This window comes from Pecten maximus, chromosome 1 (genome assembly GCF_902652985.1).
Source record: "Pecten maximus chromosome 1, xPecMax1.1, whole genome shotgun sequence".
Taxonomy (NCBI): domain Eukaryota; kingdom Metazoa; phylum Mollusca; class Bivalvia; order Pectinida; family Pectinidae; genus Pecten; species Pecten maximus.
In genome coordinates, this window is record NC_047015.1 from 22,313,719 (window position 1) to 22,321,706 (window position 7,988).

The 7,988-nt window shown below is 35.1% G+C and overlaps 1 long non-coding RNA gene across 1 annotated transcript; it reads left to right on the plus strand.

Annotated features, from left to right (window-relative positions):
* Positions 1-1,223: 1,223 nt before the first annotated feature.
* LOC117327908 lies at positions 1,224-7,988 on the plus strand. The gene is made up of 2 exons (XR_004532753.1): positions 1,224-1,363; positions 7,817-7,988. It is a non-coding gene; the product is annotated as an uncharacterized LOC117327908 (long non-coding RNA).

Below are 7,988 nucleotides of genomic sequence, written 5' to 3' on the forward strand. Positions count from 1 at the left end.
GAAAACATTGTTTATTCAACCCAATAGAGTTAAATTTACACATTGTTTGGAATGAACTTGTTTTCATAAAATAATCATGTTTCAGTTTTGGCTAAACTTTTTTGCTCAAATTTGGCTAAAGTTTTACCTTGGGGCACCGGTAGGGGACATGTAATGGTTTAGCAATACTCACAGAATGCTTGTTTAACTGGTTGTTTGTAGGATGTCTATAATTATTTAACTGGTTGTTTGTAGGATGTCTATAATTATATAACTGGTTGTTTGTAGGATGTCTATAATTATTTAACTAGTTGTTTGTAGGATGTCTATAATTATTTAACTGTTTGTTTGTAGGATGTCTATAATTATATAACTGGTTGTTTGTAGGATGTCTGTAATTATTTAACTGGTTGTTTGTAGGATGTCTGTAATTATATAACTGGTTGTTTGTAGGATGTCTATAATTATATAACTGGTTTGTAGGATGTCTATAATTATTTAACTGGTTGTTTGTAGGATGTCTATAATTATTGAACTGGTTGTTTGTAGGATGTCTTTAATTATTTAACTGGTTGTTTGTAGGATGTCTATAATTATTTAACTGGTTGTTTGTAGGATGTCTATAATTATATAGCTGGTTTGTAGGATGTCTATAATTATTTAACTGGTTGTTTGTAGGATGTCTATAATTATTTAACTGGTTGTTTGTAGGATGTCTATAATTATATAACTGGTTTGTAGGATGTCTATAATTATTTAACTAGTTGTTTGTAGGAAGTCTATAATTATTTAACTGTTTGTTTGTAGGATGTCTATAATTATATAACTGGTTGTTTGTAGGATGTCTATAATTATTTAACTGGTTGTTTGTAGGATGTCTATAATTATTTAACTGGTTGTTTGTAGGATGTCTATAATTATTTAACTAGTTGTTTGTAGGATGTCTATAATTATTTAACTAGTTGTTTGTAGGATGTCTATAATTATTTAACTAGTTGTTTGTAGGATGTCTATAATTATTGAACTGGTTGTTTGTAAGATGTCTATAATTATTGAACTGGTTGTTTGTAGGATGTCTATAATTATTTAACTGGTTGTTTGTAGGATGTCTATAATTATTTAACTGGTTGTTTGTAGGATGTCTATAATTATTTAACTGGTTGTTTGTAGGATGTCTAAAATTATTTAACTGGTTGTTTGTAGGATGTCTATAATTATTTAACTGGTTGTTTGTAGGATGTCTATAATTATTTAACTGGTTGTTTGTAGGATGTGCTGGCAATACTATGTAGATTACCACCGCTGCGTTAGGAAAATGGGAGAGGACTACGATGGATGCATGTACTTCAAAATGGGTTACTCAACCCTCTGTCCCTCTGAATGGGTGAGTACAGCCAGGAAGCTGACATAACTGTGATTATGACCTTCATACAGTATGCACCGATATGTGGCTTGATCTGTTACATTAGGAAATTAAAGTTGTTGAATTGAAGTTGGTTAAACAAAGCCTAGTCATATGTTGAACACATGATATTAAACATAGCATTGAGTAAAATTACTAGTAGTTACTAAGCTCATATCAAATCTGACCTAGAGGTTTATATTGGTGGCTACATTGGGTACTAGTTAGGTCATATTTAGTCTGACCTAGAGGTTAATATTGGTGGCTACATTGGGTACTAGTTCGGTCATATTTAGTCTGACCTAGAGGTTTATATTGGTGACTACATTGGGTACTAGTTAGGTCATATTTAGTCTGACCTAGAGGTTTATATTGGTGGCTACATTGGGTACTAGTTAGGTCATATTTAGTCCGACCTAGAGGTTTATATTGATTACTACATTGGGTACTAGTTCGGTCATATTTAGTCTGACCTAGAGGTTTATATTGGTGACTACATTGGGTACTAGTTAGGTCATATTTAGTCTGACCTAGAGGTTTATATTGGTGGCTACATTGGGTACTAGTTAGGTCATATTTAGTCTGACCTAGAGGTTTATATTGGTGGCTACATTGGGTACTAGTTAGGTCATATTTAGTCTGACCTAGATGTTTATATTGGTGGCTACATTGGGTACTAGTTAGGTACTAGTTAGGTCATATTTAGTCTGACCTAGAGGTTTATATTGGTGACTACATTGGGTACTAGTTAGGTCATATTTAGTCTGGCGAAGAGGTTTATATTGGTGGCTACATTGGGTACTAGTTAGGTCATATTTAGTCTGACCTAGAGGTTTATATTGGTGGCTACATTGGGTACTAGTTAGGTACTAGTTAGGTCATATTTAGTCTGACCTAGAGGTTTATATTGGTGACTACATTGGGTACTAGTTAGGTCATATTTAGTCTGACCTAGAGGTTTATATTGGTGACTACATTGGGTACTAGTTAGGTCATATTTAGTCTGACCTAGAGGTTTATATTGATTACTACATTGGGTACTAGTTAGGTCATATTTAGTCTGACCTAGAGGTTTATATTGGTGGCTACATTGGGTACTAGTTAGGTCATATTTAGTCTGACCTAGAGGTTTATATTGGTGGCTACATTGGGTACTAGTTAGGTCATATTTAGTCTGACCTAGAGGTTTATATTGGTGGCTACATTGGGTACTAGTTAGGTCATATTTAGTCTGACCTAGAGGTTTATATTGGTGACTACATTGGGTACTAGTTAGGTCATATTTAGTCTGACCTAGATGTTTATATTGGTGGCTACATTGGGTACTAGTTAGGTAATATTTAGTCTGACCTAGAGGTTTATATTGGTGACTACATTGGGTACTAGTTAGGACATATTTAGTCTGGCGAAGAGGTTTATATTGGTGACTACATTGGGTACTAGTTAGGTACTAGTTAGGTCATATTTAGTCTGACCTAGAGGTTTATATTGGTGGCTACATTGGGTACTAGTTAGGTACTAGTTAGGTCATATTTAGTCTGACCTAGATGTTTATATTGGTGACTACATTGGGTACTAGTTAGGTCATATTTAGTCTGACCTAGAGGTTTATATTGGTGACTACATTGGGTACTAGTTAGGTCATATTTAGTCTGACCTAGAGGTTTATATTGGTGACTACATTGGGTAGTAGTTGGGTCATATTTAGTCTGACCTAGAGGTTTATATTGGTGACTACATTGGGTACTAGTTAGGTCATATTAAGTCTGACGAAGAGGTTTATATTGGTGACTACATTGGGTACTAGTTAGGTCATACAGTATTATATGTATTTAGTCTGACCTAGAGGTTTATATTGGTGACTACATTGGGTACTAGTTAGGTCATATTTAGTCTGACCTAGAGGTTTATATTGGTGCTTACATTGGGTACTAGTTAGGTCATATTTAGTCTGACCTAGAGGTTTATATTGGTGCCTACATTGGGTACTAGTTAGGTCATATTTAGTCTGACCTAGAGGTTTATATTGGTGGCTACATTGGGTACTAGTTAGGTCATATTTAGTCCGACCTAGAGGTTTATATTGATTACTACATTAGGTACTAGTTCGGTCATATTTAGTCTGACCTAGATGTTTATATTGGTGGCTACATTGGGTACTAGTTAGGTACTAGTTAGGTCATATTTAGTCTGACCTAGAGGTTTATATTGGTGACTACATTGGGTACTAGTTAGGTCATATTTAGTCTGACCTAGAGGTTTATATTGGTGACTACATTGGGTACTAGTTAAGTCATATTTAGTCTGACCTAGAGGTTTATATTGGTGACTACATTGGGTACTAGTTAGGTCATATTTAGTCTGACCTAGAGGTTTATATTGATTACTACATTGGGTACTAGTTAGGTCATATTTAGTCTGACCTAGAGGTTTATATTGATTACTACATTGGGTACTAGTTAAGTCATATTTAGTCTGACCTAGAGGTTTATATTGGTGCCTACATTGGGTACTAGTTAGGTCATATTTAGTCTGACCTAGAGGTTTATATTGGTGACTACATTGGGTCCTAATTAGGTCATATTTAGTCTGACCTAGAGGTTTATATTGGTGGCTACATTGGGTACTAGTTAGGTCATATTTAGTCTGACCTAGAGGTTTATATTGGTGACTACATTGGGTACTAGTTAGGTCATATTTAGTCTGACCTAGAGGTTTATATTGGTGCCTACATTGGGTACTAGTTAGGTCATATTTAGTCTGACCTAGATGTTTATATTGGTGGCTACATTAAATATTGGGTACTAGTTAGGACATATTTAGTCTGGCGAAGAGGTTTATATTGGTGACTACATTGGGTACTAGTTAGGACATATTTAGTCTGGCGAAGAGGTTTATATTGGTGACTACATTGGGTACTAGTTAGGTCATATTTAGTCTGACCTAGAGGTTTATATTGGTGGCTACATTGGGTACTAGTTAGGTACTAGTTAGGTCATATTTAGTCTGACCTAGAGGTTTATATTGGTGACTACATACAGTTACCGTATGTAGTCACCAATATAAACCTCTAGGTCAGACTAAATATGACCTAACTATTTACCGTATGATACGGTAAATAGTTAGGTCATATTTAGTCTGACCTAGAGGTTTATATTGGTGACTACATACGGTACTAGTTAGGTCATATTTAGTCTGACCTAGAGGTTTATATTGGTGACTACATTGGGTACTAGTTAGGTCATATTTAGTCTGACCTAGAGGTTTATATTGGTGACTACATTGGGTACTAGTTAGGTCATATTTAGTCTGACCTAGAGGTTTATATTGGTGACTACATTGGGTACTAGTTAGGTCATATTTAGTCTGACCTAGAGGTTTATATTGGTGACTACATTGGGTACTAGTTAAGTCATATTTAGTCTGACCTAGAGGTTTATATTGGTGACTACATTGGGTACTAGTTAGGTCATATTTAGTCTGACCTAGAGGTTTATATTGGTGACTACATTGGGTACTAGTGAGGTCATATTTAGTCTGACCTAGAGGTTTATATTGGTGACTACATACGGTACTAGTTAGGTCATATTTAGTCTGGCGAAGAGGTTTATATTGGTGACTACATTGGGTACTAGTTGGGTCATATTTAGTCTGACCTAGAGGTTTATATTGGTGGCTACAGTGGGTACTAGTTAGGTCATATTTAGCCTGACCTAGAGGTTTATATTGGTGACTACATTGGGTACTAGTTAGGTCATATTTAGCCTGACCTAGAGGTTTATATTGGTGGCTACATTGGGTACTACTTAGGTCATATTTAGTCTGACCTAGAGGTTTATTGGTGACTACATACGGTACTAGTTAGGTCATATTTAGTCTGACCTAGAGGTTTATATTGGTGACTACATTGGGTACTAGTTAGGTCATATTTAGTCTGACCTAGAGGTTTATATTGGTGACTACATTGGGTACTAGTTAGGTCATATTTAGTCTGACCTAGAGGTTTATATTGGTGACTACATTGGGTACTAGTTAGGTCATATTTAGTCTGACCTAGAGGTTTATATTGGTGGCTACATACGGTACTAGTTAGGTCATATTTAGTCTGACCTAGAGGTTTATATTGGTGGCTACATACGGTACTAGTTAGGTCATATTTAGTCTGACCTAGAGGTTTATATTGGTGACTACGTATACATAGGTTACTAGTTAGGTCATATTTAGTCTGAACTAGAGGTTTATATTGGTGACATACATTGGGTACTAGTTGGATCATATTTAGTCTGGTGAAGAGGTTTATATTGGTGACTACATTGGGTACTAGTTAGGTCATATTTAGTCTGACCTAGAGGTTTATATTGGTGACTACATTGGGTAATAGTTGGGTCATATTTAGTCTGACCTAGAGGTTTATATTGGTGACTACATTGGGTACTAGTTAGGTCATATTTAGTCTGACCTAGAGGTTTATATTGGTGACTACATTGGGTACTAGTTAGGTCATATTTAGTCTGACCTAGAGGTTTATATTGGTGACTACATACGGTACTAGTTAGGTCATATTTAGTCTGACCTAGAGGTTTATATTGGTAACTACATTGGGTACTAGCTAGGTCATATTTAGTATGACCTAGAGGTTTATATTGGTGACTACATACGGTACTAGTTAGGTCATATTTAGTCTGACCTAGAGGTTTATATTGGTGACTACATTGGGTACTAGCTAGGTCATATTTAGTATGACCTAGAGGTTTATAGTTAGGTCATATTTAGTCTGACCTACAGGTTTATATTGGTAACTACATTGGGTACTAGCTAGGTCATATTTAGTATGACCTAGAGGTTTATATTGGTGACTACATACGGTACTAGTTAGGTCATATTTAGTCTGACCTAGAGGTTTATATTGGTGACTACATTGGGTACTAGTTAGATCATATTTAGTCTGACCTAGAGGTTTATAGTTAGGTCATATTTAGTCTGACCTAGAGGTTTATATTGGTGACTACATTGGGTACTAGTTAGGTCATATTTAGTCTGACCTAGAGGTTTATATTGGTGACTACATTGGGTACTAGTTAGGTCATATTTAGTCTGACCTAGAGGTTTATATTGGTGACTACATTGGGTACTAGTTAGGTCATATTTAGTCTGACCTAGAGGCTTATATTGGTGACTACATTGGGTACTAGTGAGGTCATATTTAGTCTGACCTACAGGTTTATATTGGTGACTACATTCGGTACTAGTTAGGATTGTCCTAGTCTTGGTTATAACCGGAACAAGGACGTTAAGCCCCATCAATCAATCAATCAAGTACTAGTTAGGTCATATTTAGTCTGACCTAGAGGTTTATATTGGTGACTACATTTGGTACTAGTTAGGTCATATTTAGTCTGACCTAGAGGTTTATAGTTAGGTCATATTTAGTCTGACCTAGAGGTTTATATTGATTACTACATTGGGTACTAGTTAGGTCATATTTAGTCTGACCTAGAGGTTTATAGTTAGGTCATATTTAGTCTGACCTAGAGGTTTATAGCTAGGTCATATTTAGTCTGACCTAGAGGTTTATATTGGTGACTACATTGGGTACTGGTTAAGTCATATTTAGTCTGACTTAGAGGTTTATATTGATTACTACATTGGGTACTAGTTAGGTCATATTTAGTCTGACCTAGAGGTTTATATTGGTGACTACATTGGGTACTAGTTAGGTCATATTTAGTCTGACCTAGAGGTTTATAGTTAGGTCATATTTAGTCTGACCTAGAGGTTTATATTGATTACTACATTGGGTACTAGTTAGGTCATATTTAGTCTGACCTAGAGGTTTATAGTTAGGTCATATTTAGTCTGACCTAGAGGTTTATAGTTAGGTCATATTTAGTCTGACCTAGAGGTTTATATTGGTGACTACATTGGGTACTGGTTAAGTCATATTTAGTCTGACCTAGAGGTTTATATTGATTACTACATTGGGTACTAGTTAGGTCATATTTAGTCTGACCTAGAGGTTTATATTGGTGACTACATTGGGTACTGGTTAAGTCTTATTTAGTCTGACCTAGAGGTTTATATTGATTACTACATTGGGTACTAGTTAGGTCATATTTAGTCTGACCTAGAGGTTTATATTGGTGGATAATTGACAAACTATATAATAGGAAATAAACAGGTAAATGATGCCACAGTTACAGGTTTCTGTATTTTGACATTGAAGATCAAGATTTCATTTTAATGTGCACAAAGATATTCCAATTGTATTATTATTAGTGATCTAAATATTTCTGATTGTGTTTCGAAATTTTGTTATCGGTGTAAATTATATTGCTGTAACTGTAACAGCAACCTTTTTCTGGTTGCTTATATAGTGATTAATAATGATGTTTTATGTGTTCATGTATTTAGAAACATCTTACTTTTCTGTTTCAGACTGAGCAATGGGATGCACAACAGGAAAAGGGATTTTTTGCATGTCGTATCATGGATAAATAGCAAGTGGCAGAATGTGTGTAGACTTAATGATTTGTGGATGTTGTCAGGATTCAGTGATGAAGATCTTGTGTTACATTAAATATTAATAAAAGACATCTTTGAATTATAA